The following is a 12,966-nucleotide window of genomic DNA, read 5'->3' on the forward strand; positions in this document are numbered from 1 at the left end:
CGTGACATGGTCCATTTCCGCCTCCGGGGAGACTCGCCTGTATACTCCAGCTCCTCTGTCCCCCCTGACCTGGGGACGTGTGGCTGTGTGTGTGTCAAGGCAAGAGAAACACTGTAGACTGATGATATGTGTGTTTGTGTGAGTGTTTGTGTGAGTGCGGCATGAGTCAGTACACATACAAATTTGTGTTTGGTCCTTCATGTATGTTTGGTTATCGTGTACGGTACTCACTGTATACATAGGCTTGTTTTATATGTAGTATTAAATGTCTCGCTATCATGGGCGAAGTGAGCATTATTTTTTTTGGGGGGGGGGGTGAGTGCGTGTGTGCGTTCGTCTGTGTGTGTGCGTTCGTGTGTGTGTGTGTGTGCCTGTGTACTTCTATTCTCTTCAAAAACTGATGGACAGATTATTTAATTTTTTTTCGGCAATAGTTAACGATTAGATTCCTATATTTGTTTACAAAACCAAGAAGATGAACTTTTTCCTGGTGTCAATATATTCCTCAGATTATTGACTATCATCATCATCGTCAACGGCATCATCATCATCATCATCATCATCATCATCATCATCGTCGTCGTCGTCGTCTTTATCGTTATCGTCATTATTATTATTATTTTTAATATTATTATTATTATTATTATTATTATTATTATTATTATTACTTTTATTATTATTATTATTATTATTATTATTATTATTATTATTATTATTATTATTATTATTATTATTATTATTATTACTTTCATTACTATTCTTATTATTCTTATTATTGTTACTATTATTACTCTTACTATTTTTATTATTATTATTATTATTATTATTATTATTATTATTATTATTATTATTCATTAAAGTTTTATTTTCGGAAACAGTAGTCACGATAATCTCGAAATCTTGGGAGAAAATAGGAAAATATTTAATGGTTCCATCATATACGTCTTCCCGTGGCCAGTCAAGAGCATATTTACTCTCGCAGGCTACACGGGAAGGCTGTCTGCAGTATGACCTGGGCTCTGCTTGGCTCTGGGGTCTGTGGGTTAGTGTAGCAATATTATTTGTCTGCTGCTGTGTACTAAAGGTTATTTTTTTTTGCGGGTTATTTCGCAATGAACGATTAATAGTTGACGACAAACGTTTAAGTAGGAATATTTCACACTATACTGTATATTATAATGTTTAATTTTTATCAAAGGTAAATATTTCTACACTTATCTGAATATTCGATTTCTGATATTTTTTCACCATAAACAAAATTATATACCAGTGATTATATATAAAGACGAAAGCTAAGGTACTCCGTTGTTTCCATTTTCCCGTGTGATTTTATCAAGATATATATATATTATGTAAAGATTTCTTCCGGGAACCAAATCATTTTCACCAACTGGATATCCGCTGTTTCGTTCTATATTTAAAATCTCATTTGGCAGACGATGTTATGTAAGGATTTTCTTGTTAGAAATATTCAGTTTCTAAATGTTAAGCCAAATTGTCTACAGCTCGGGAATACATTGTTCTTTCTACACGCTTGAGTGAACGTGGGCGAGATTTATCCTCTTCGTAAAGTGATTCAAAATGGCCTCAGGGTCTTAGTGCCAGGCGGGGTCTTGACTACGCTCTTTGACCTTCCCTTCTGACCTTTTGTTTAGTCCATTTGTAAACTAGAAATTCAAATCATCGGTTGATTTCCTAGAGATCACATCATGGGGTTCAAGCCTGGTATGATGTTATTTTAGTTGTCTGTGTACGTGTTGTTTATATGGAAGACGTTTGCATTATACTGTGTCTCTGGGTCTATTTATATACACACAGTCTATGAGTACGAGCATTTATTATTATTATTATTATTATTATTATTATTATTAGTATTAGTATTAGTATTAGTATTAGTAGTAGTAGTAGTAGTAGTATTAGTATTATCGATTTATCAATATTGTTAGTACTGTATGTAGACTTTCACCGTTCACTGACTACCCTGATAGGAAAGCGAATAAAGAAACATTTTAGCTATGCATCATCATAATGCTTCAGGGAGTGACGGGAGGTGTACGCGTAGAACCTTTCCTAAACCGGCCGCCCCCTAACCGTCTCCACCTCTTGTAGTGCTGGAGACACGAGGCCGATACTTCAAAGGGATTGTTGAAGAAAAAATCTATATGTTGCATTGACCGTCATTGGTAAACACTTGCTGGTTGTTTGTATTCAGAGTTACGATGTAAGACTTAAGACCTCACACGACATTACACTTACAACTTTCTTATTTATATAGATTGTGATTTTTTCATCCGACACAGGAAACCAGCTTTGGGATCCTTTTATAGAGATGAATAGTAACTTTGTTCCTCAATGAACCAGTGTCTTAACAATGTCTTAAACATCTCCTGCAGGAGCAATTATGAGAGATACTGTGGTGCGGGGAGCCACAACGACTCTGCTGTGTCGTAAGCTCACAGTATTAATGGTACAAGCAATCACGAGGGACGACCAATATCCTGGGCGGTGCAGTAAAGCGACATACACTTGTCCTTGAACCTCTCACTGTCCTGCCGGGGCCACAGTGAGACCAAAGAGAATCTCTCTCCTCTTATAATTGGATCTCACTTCCTCTGCCGCCATCCACCACAACTCGTATTAATTATTGGTTTAAAAAAACAATATTCACTCTTCGTTCTTCTCCCACTCCATACCACAAAACAATATTCACTCTTCGTTCTTCTCCCACTCCATACCACAAAACAATATTCACTCCTCGTTCTTCTCCCACTCCATACCTCACCGCGTTCTTCCCCCAGCTTTTCAAACACCCATTCCAGTTCACCATTCTCAGCCGATCATCAGGTCATGTGTCCAGATCACAGCATTTCAATAATCCAGGACGAAAATCAAGTTCTCGGCTGCATTTGTAGTTTTCTCTCTTCCCTTGAGGTCAATAAAGCTTATGGTCTGGGTTGCATCCCTCACGAGGTATTAAGAGAACGGCGCCTCTCAATTGGCTCCTGTTTTTGCCCTCTTGTATCGCCTCTGTCTTGAATCCCATATTTTTCCTGCTTCAGAGAAACTTACTCTTGTTTAGTACAACATGGAGAAAGGAGATACCTCGAACATTTTACAATTATTGCCTCATTGCCCTCACTTCAACCGCTTCTAAAGTCTTTGAAATCTTTAAGTCTTCTCCCCAATGTTGTCTGTCTGTCTGTCTCTGTCTGTTTGTCTGTCTATCTGTCTGTCTTCCCTCAAGCATTAGTAATTATGGAAAATGCGGAATGACTTTCCATCTGTATCTCCAGTATATGGTCGTACGTATAGTCATATTGGCTTATTAAAGAAGAAAAAGACATGAGACAATCACCAGGTTATATATATGGGTCACTTATGCAAATTTTGTATACAAGTCCCACTCAATCACGGTGGCGTTCGGGCTCCAAGGAAAGGCTCTATGATAAAGCCTCAATAGTTCAAGTATCGGTGTTATATGCAGTCAACAGCTACAAGTGTACGTCATTGACCCACCACCAGCACTGAGTCACAAGACGGTGTACTCACATTGGAGACTGGAATCCCTCAGTAACATATCTTAGAATAGACGTTGCTATCAAAGACTGAAATACCTCTGCAACATGTCCTGGAGTGTATTTTCCTGCCAGGGGCCAGAACTCCCCAAAACATCCTGGAACAGTTTATATTTTAGTGGGTATTCTTACCAAGGACTGGAATAGAATCTATAAAAATGGAAGTTTCCACAGGAGAATGTGATCTCTCTGGAAAGTCTCCCAGAATAATTTCATATTATTGGATATTTCTATTGGAGAGTGGAATCTCTGTGGAATACGTCCTACAACGGGTACATTTCACTGGATATTCCCACGGGAAACAAAATCTCTCTGGAATGCATCCCAGAACGAGATAGTCTCACAGGAGGCTGGAATCCCCCTGAAAAATATTTTAGATCGAGTTTATTTTACTGGATATTTCCACTGTCAACTATTATTCTTTGCTATAGTCACCGGGAGCTGGAAGGGAGTTTATAGACGAAAAAGAGGCTGGGAGGAGACGTTGGTATGGGCCGTCAGTGATACACTGTGGTCACCTCCAGGGAGACACTCTGTCCTCTTGAGTACATCACAGGTACTGAAAGAATTAATCCTTCGGTCTCTCCTCATTATCTACTTCAACAAGGATAACACTGTGTATAGTAACACCTAACATCTCTAGAAAAGGACAAAAGCAATCATCTGTCCCAGTTTAAATCTTCCTCCTCAAATAATGATCATTTGAATCTTATAAACCCAAAAGGTTATTAACAAACTGGATTAAAAAGTATGATTTATGGGTTGATATTTAGATTACAGTAATATATTAACTATTAGTAAAGGTCAAAGGTCAAGCTGGTTAGTATCGAGAAGGATGAGAGGGAAGAGTGTTTGAGATGAGGACGATGTTGACCACAGATTCATAAGGATTCAAAGTTCGGCAATTGTATAGTTATCCATATGGTTTTGGTAATACTCACATATACACATCACACGTAAAAATAAACACATAAATACGTACATATGCACATCCGCACACATCCCTTATGCATACATACATATACATATCCTCACACACACACACACACACACACACACACACACACACACTCAAGTCAATCCAGCTTAACGTAACCTGGCTTAACACAACCACATCCTGACCAATATATTCCTTGTATCTCTACTTCAATCAGTCTCCAAACTCACGACTGACAGACAGGGTTATCTTATTGCCAATGAGTAAGTCTGACGCGCTGACTTCAAATGAGTAAAATCTGACGCACTGACATTATTTGAATAAGTCCAATGTGCTGACATCTGCTCAATAAGTCCGACGATGATGTTTTTCAAGTAAATCCTTGAATAAATTAAACTTCCCATTTCTCATGTGGCAATTAAAAGCAAAGTCTCAGACATCGTTTATAGGGACCAAGGCCTTGAGTCTCTCTAAGGGGATGGGGGGCTGTAAATGGTTCTAGAGGGGTGTCATAAGTGCTAGAGGCGCCTGGGGAGGGGGATTTAAGACTATAATAAAGGGAGACAGTGGGGTGGGGGTGGTCCATGAATCAGAGAATCATCCACTTGTGACCATTTATACCGTCACCCGCATCCTCCTCTCCCTTTTACTTCCCCTCATCCCCCCTCCCCTTCCCTTCTGTCTTCCTTCTCCTCCTCTCCCTTCTTCCACTCTCCCTTCTCCTTTCTACCTCCCCTCTAGCCCACCTTGTTTTCTCCCCTCTCCTCCTCTCCCTTCTACTTCCCCTCTCTCCCTCCCTGTTTTCTCCCTTCCTTACCCTCCTTTCTACCTCCTTACTGCGTCGGACATTCCCAGGGGGGGAGTGTTAGAGCGCTGGACTCACTATTATCCTGACGACTTGCAGCCATTCCTTATAGATAGAGTATAATACTTCTTACTTTAAAGAGTCTCATATCGCAAAGAAAACATCTAACCTGAGTTTGATTACCACCACACACACGCACACGCTACCATCCTCGCGATAGTCTAGTCTCTTCCCAGCTATCATCATCATCATCATCATCATCATCATCATCATTTTTTTATCAATACCAACTTCATAATTAACCTGTACTACACTAGACTGGATGAAGGTCTTCTTTACACGTTCTCACAAATGCCTGTCTTAAGTCGTCTATATTATAATTACTGACTCCTGCCCTCCTGTTTGGCTTGTATTCGACGGTAATTATCACTAAGGACCTGTTAAATTTCGTCTGTAATTCACAACAGAGGAGAGAACATTAAACACCTCAGTGAGACATTATTTTTATTTCTCTCTCTCTCAATGTATGTTTCTCCTTCTCTCTTACATGTGTGGGAGTTAGTCAAGGGAAACAGAAGCCTCAGGAGAAATGACGAGAAGGGGAGTGATGCAAGAAAGGGAAAAGAGTGACAGGAAATAGCTGAAGCAACAAGTGGACACACACACACACACACACACACACACACACACACAAAATAGTATTCCCTGTGGTTACTCTGGCTGGCTTGGAGGTCAGAGTAGACGACGCCATGTACATCGAGGCTCAACACCTCCGCCCCTTGAGAACAACAACGCTTGGCCTCATAAAGAAAACATCCTCGTGACCCCAGACGTCTTGTGCTTGTATGGCGGGCGTCCAACAAGAAGAAGGATGGCCGGCCGCTCCACCAACACCACACGTCATCACCACCTCTCCGTCCCGAGTTGACGATAAACATTAATATATCACGGGACTGTTGGGGACGAGACACGGAGATAAACATTCCCTACATCATGAACATAACAGAACGGGATCTCTAAGTAAACATGTGTGCGTGCTGGCAGGCGGTCATAGAGACATGTGAGGAGGATGTTGTTATTAATATGCGATGAAGATTCGGTTAATTATTTTACAAGATTAGTGATGAATGATGTATGCAGTTTTCTAGATACGATCTGTTTACTTAATGTAGATGAGTAGCTGTAGGAGTAACACTTCTTTGTTATCTGTGTAAACACTTATTATTATTATTATTATTATTATTATTATTATTATTATTATTATTACAACTGATGCAAATAAACCGTGAAGGAACTATTGGTTGTGGCTCATCAACAACTTCACTAAAATTATTAAGAAAACCAGACAGAAGAAATAGCTGCACGACAAAGTGATGAGATATTTCCTCTTGACTCCCAAACAGCCGAGCAGTGTCTAGTTCACATACCTCAACGACACCAACATTGCCAGTACCCCCAAAAAAAAAAAATACTGACAGAGGCATCCGAATCTAACACTGTCTTCATTATTGATGCCAAATAGTTGCACAGCAGTTAATCCTTTGTGACAGTATATGAGACAGAGACAGACAGGCAGACAAATAGACAGTGGTATCAAAGATATAACGAGATCAGAGACGAGTCAATTACAGATAAGAATCTTTATATCTCATCTCAACTACTGAACGTCTGATATATTCTGGATGGGTCAGTGACGGTATTTATGAGTGAGGAACCAGTGACATGAGCAGGCCGGGGTGCAAGGTGGAGCAAGTGTCATGAGCGGGTCGGGGGTGCACTGAGAAATTAATCATTTAAACTAGCAGAGAGAACGAGGGAAAAATTAATCTCGGCCAATCTGTCAGCTGAGGTATTTACTGAACAACGATAATTAGTGATAGTTGCTTCTGTTGATTACAATTCAGGTCAACAACATCTCTCTCTCTCTTGTGGCGAACATAAATTCCTTCACTTTATTGGCCACTACGTCATGGAACAAAGGACTCGGGACATGATAATCACATACCACAGACCTCATCCAACAACATAGATTTGGTTTCTAAAATGAATAATTATTGATCTGTGGATGAACGATGTGACGGTTTAGTCTCTCCCTTTCTCTTTTTTTCTCTCACTTTCTTCTTGCCTCTAGCTCTTTCTTTTTCTCTATCATTCTTTCTATGTTGTTCCCTTCATCCCTGTTTCCTCCTCCCTATCTCTCTGTCTAACTATCTTTGTCTTTCTCTTCTTTCTTTACCGTCTCTTTCTCCTTTTCCCATTCCCTTTCTCTCTATCGTGCCTTTCTCCTCTCTCTCTCTCTCTCTCTCTCTCTCTCTCTCTCTCTCTCTCTCTCTCTCACTATGGTGTTTAAAGTTGACAGGCGGGGCAGCACCACCATATAGGTAAAACAATAGCACCACAATGGCTTCACTCTATCATCACCTTATCACCACCATCTCGTTTCACCTCGCCTTTATCACTTACCATCACTCCCTCTTCCCTAAACCACCCAAAAATAAATTCCCGTTTTCCTGCGTCCACCGTTATTTTGTTTTATCTTTTAAGTATTTTGTGTAAGTTTTTATTTTGTTTTTTATTATATACGACAGCCTCAGAGACCAACCTGACTCCCGGCATGTGAAAGTTGTTGTGTGGGTTCTATGTTTATTCTGATTTATTTCCGAGCATATAAACTTTGCTTTTCAATCCTACTTTTTTTTAAGCTATTGGTCAAAGTATGTCATAAACAATACCATAAGAGATGTTTATATAATTTCAGTTTCGTAAAAGTATATACATTATCATTTTGCCTACTAAAGATGTTTTTAATTTATACATGTTCTACAAGATAATTTCTCCACAGAGTCAAATGTTTTAGTCAGACATGGAAGTACATATTTGTATACGAGGCAGAGAGAACAGTTAATCCCCACCGAGGCGTGAGTGTTAGAGAGTTAGTTAGTTACGGCGCACAGTACAATATTCACAAACTATGTAAACTTGTCATTATATGCATAACCTCTGCCTGTGTTTACATGTAAGAATACAAGGTAAAACCAGGTCAACATAATACACTCTGGCATCGTGTAGTTTCACTTTTACTATTATAGGTTGATCGTTCTCTCATGTTTATACCATTAAGGGATGTAGTTAAGATTGTTGTCCGTCCTCTCTCTCTCTCTCTCTCTCTCTCTCTCTCTCTCTCTCTCTCTCTCTCTCTCTCTCTTCACCTTCATAGAACCTTAAGTATTACATTTTCCTTTAAGCAGTGTACACAACTCTTAGTCCTAATGTACAGTATATAGTGTTTTTCTTTTACTATGGACCATTAAACTGTGTGTGCGTGCGTATAGAACAGACTAACAGGCAAGATATATACAGAAGTAAATAATGAAATAAAGCAAATTATTCTATACACCCGTGAAACATAATGCCAACCACACACACAGACCACAGAGACACTGCTGCAGTAATCAGGCCGCAGGTGAATCCCAGCCTCCACCAACACCTGAGCCGGAGATGAGATGCTACAGGAGTCACTCTCACACAAGAAGTAAAGAAAATATTTAATCTGCAAGTTGAAGTCTGGAAGATGATTCATGGAAGATTAATCTGGAAGGTGAACTATGGAAGATGGTTTTTGTAAGATTAATCTGGACTACGAATTTGTAAAAAAAAAAAATAACTTTGGCATTAAGAGTAAGGATATTGGGCCTACAGAACAAGGGCTTAGTCTAGAAGAATAAATCTGAAAAGTGAAATCTGGAAACTGTTTGAGCTAGTCACGAAACTGAATAATGAAATCTGTTTGACTGAATTTTGAAATCGGCTGCGTAATAAAATCTGGAAATCATGTTTTAAAATCTAGGAACTGAGGAATAACATCTACAAGACGTGACTATATAGTGACTAGGTAATGAAAATCATTTATTAGATGAATATTTAGTGAACCCAATTGAAAATGTATTATGAATTCGAGGAAAATGTTTGCTTCGGGTCATAGAAACTAAAAAAATAGAGCGAATACATAGGAAATATACCATGAAATTTGAAGTCTGTATTTTGATGTCATGGAAACTGCGTATGTGAAAGAAATGAAAACAAGAAAGAAAAATCTGAAAACTGCGTTGAAAAGTCATGAAAGCTGTTTGCTGAAGTACGCTAAGTATATGACGTAGAAGTCTTGAAAATTGGAGGAATGTCATGAAACTGTGCAGGAAAATTTTGAACACCGTGAAGAAAATAAATAATGGAAACTGTGGGGTGTAGTCATGGGCATTGTGTGGTGAGGAATTTAAGTCATGGTGAAGTTATGGTCATTGTATGGTGAGGAATTGGAGATATGGTAAAGTTATGGGTATTGTGTGCTGAGGAATTGAAGTTATGGTGTAGTCATGGGCATTGAAGGGTGAGAAATTGAAGTCATGGTGAAGTTATGGGCATTGGTGAAGTATGGAAAGTGTTCTGAAATATGAAGAGCAGTAAAACAACAACAAAATGTAAAAAAAAAAAAAATACCTTGAAATTCTAAATGTTGTCGTGAAGTTATTGAAACGTGAAGAAAAGTCCTGGAAACTAAGTAACGAAATCATGGAAAATGTCTTTTGATGTCTGTGAAGTATGAAGCGAAGTTTGGATATAAAAAAAAAACGTGATTAATTCTCAAAGCTCTGGGATAGTTCAAAAGCTCTGTCGTAGAGTCCAGAGTCCAACTGAGGTTTGTTTGATGAAGTCTGCAGAGTGAGGAACAAATTTTGAAAGTTGTGTGGTGAGGCCTGGAAGTCAGGTGGTGGCGTGGAAGAAAGAGAGAGAAACAGATATAGACAGACAGACAATAACGTAATGAAATCTGAACAGTTTATGATAAATTATGAAAGCCTGTAGTTAATAGTTTTGTAAATGAAACTAAAAAATCTTTAAGAGAAAAAAAAACAAAAACTATAATAGTCATTGAGGTAAATACTGCAGACCAAAACTGAAAGCTACTTAATGGTAACCTTGAGTCTGAGAGAGAGGCATTCTCCTAACAGTGGGATAGAGCCTGAAAGCAGTCAGATGAAGTCTGAATGCAGTGGGATTAAGGCTGAAATTTATTGGTCAAAATCGAAAAGCTTTGTGGTAAAAAAAGTATCCAAGTTGTGGATAAAAGCTGGATCTCTAGGATACAGTCTGGGAACTGCCTGAAGAAGTCCATGAAGAGAGAACGACTTACATAAATGCTCTTTGGAAAATCTTACTGGATAGGAATATATCCCACCGGATATTTTACCACGTTTTCATTCGGTAACATTCGGAGATAAATTGCACTAGTTTGGAAATGTGTGTGTGTGTGTGTGTGTGTGTGTGTGTGTGTGTGTGTGTGAGAGAGTTGGGTGTCTGTTTGCTAGATTGTGTGTGTATGTATGTATGTATGTATGCATGTTTATAAAAATTCAATCATGTGTACAGTATATGCCTGTGTATATTAAACTAGGGGATTGATGTAGTCTGACTTCCAGTACGTGTTATACAGTATACTATTTATGATGAAAAATTACACACGTCAGGACACATTTTTCAGCCTTAATGGTAGCATGACACATGATGAACAGCTCTCTCTCTCTCTCTCTCTCTCTCTCTTTCTCCATATTCAGTAATTTGTCCTTACTTCATTTCTAGACTATCAATACATCTATTTTTCTTATTTCATTAATATACACCTACCTGTATTTCACCTGGTTTAACTAATTCTTCTTTCAACCCTCGGCGCGTTTGTTCGCTGAAACGATAAATCTACATCACAGGCAAGAGCTTGGGTGGGAATGTAACAAGACATTTTTTTACTTTTTCTAATGTGGTGGGAAATTGAACAGAAAATACCGAGACCCGACATTGGAGTCCTATCATTTTTTTTTGGGGGGTGACTTAGGTTATATATTTTCTTTTATGACTGGTCAAGTGGAAAGAGAGACGGGTGTTACTGCAGTGACATATAACAGCGCGTCGCAATGGAAGAGAGAAAGAGACAGGCAGACAGACAGAGAGATACATAGAGATAGAGAGAGGTAGACATACAGAGAGAGAGACAATAATGTAAACTCTCTGATCTCGTCACAACAACTAAGTTCTCTGGTACTAGCCAAGAGTTGTTATATAAAGGCGTAAGGTTATAGCAGAAGAAAATGTCAACATACCACACTGAGCATCATTAGGGAAGTCGTCCCATTATCGTAACCTGTTCTTCTACATATTTGTGATTCTGATCAGCGTCCGGATATATACAGGTAAAGATGTTGGTGAACCCAGATTTCTGTATTCCTTCCAGAGATTATAAGTCCAGCTGGTTCCATCCATATCTCTCTCTCTCTCTCTCTCTCTCTCTCTCTCTCTCTCTCTCTCTCTCCACTTCATGTCTACCGTATCTATCAACGTCCACACACACACACACACACACACACACACGTACGTATAGAAGCTGGCTTTCCTCACACCTCCCTGTCACCTTTAGAGGTCAAAAGTCAAGGTGAGTCGGCCGTCCTTCCCTTCGTGTCACTCATGCAAAGATAGAACACCTGGTCCAACACAACCCAAACTTAGGGAGCCTGCCTGGCAACTGTGTACCTTGAGGAAAATAACTGTGCTGTGATAATTTAAAACTCTTAAAAAGTGCATTGGAATCATTAATCTCCTCATCAACCTCAGTGTTATGTAGATCTTGGTAATGGAAATAATTTTTGTATTGAAATTGTGTGGCTATCATGCTCGGTAGTAATTAATTATCAACCATGATTATAATATATGTAGATCGACTGGCCAACGAGGCATTCAACAAAATAAAATATGTACTACGATCTTGGAATTTTTTAATATATATATTATTAATATTCAAATGAAAATGATGAACTTTGATTTCAAAAGTTAAAAAAGGTAGTAGTAAAAATTATGAGTGATTTTGCAACAATATTAAATGGCCCAGACGGTGTAATGTATCCCGCTATCTGTCATGATTTTTCTAATTTGTGACTCGTGAAGACCTCATCTCCTCTCTAACGTTCCTACTAGCTCTTTTACTCTCCACTCCTCACCTACTTCTCCTCACCAACGCCCATACACACGCACACACATACACACATCTAGAGGCTGGTTGATCCCCATATCCCTGTAACCCCTGCAGAGGTCAAAGGTCAAGCGGACTCGACCACACGACACTAAATATTAAGGTCCTTGTCCGTGTAGTGACCAAGGCGACAAGTTACATAGTGGCTGTTGCATCATCCCCTGGCCTCCAAGCTCTCTCTTTACACACACACAAACACTCTCTCTTTCCGTCTTTATTTCCTTCTTTCCTCCTTCCCTCTCTTTGTATCTCTCATTCTCTTTGACTCTCATTTTTCTCTGTTTCTGTCCAATTGTCCCTCTCTCACTTGCTCCATGCATTTGTTCTTTCCCTTGTCCATTTCTCCATCTGTTGATCTATCCCTTTCGTCGTCCCTCTCCCTCTCTTTCCTTCTCTCGCTGTCCTTCTGTCTCCTTCTTTGTGTTTCCCTCCGTTTCCTCTTCTCGCCTTTTCTTTCTATCCTTCTTTCTCCCATTTTGCTCTCTCGCTTTCCCTGTTTATGCCCGTTCCATTCCTTCTCCCTCCTTCGTTCAGTGTCCCGATGTTCCTCCCTCCCTCCCCCCCTCTCTCTCCC

This window comes from Homarus americanus, unplaced genomic scaffold (assembly GCF_018991925.1).
Source record: "Homarus americanus isolate GMGI-L3 unplaced genomic scaffold, GMGI_Hamer_2.0 scaffold32531, whole genome shotgun sequence".
NCBI classification, from domain to species: Eukaryota; Metazoa; Arthropoda; class Malacostraca; order Decapoda; family Nephropidae; genus Homarus; species Homarus americanus.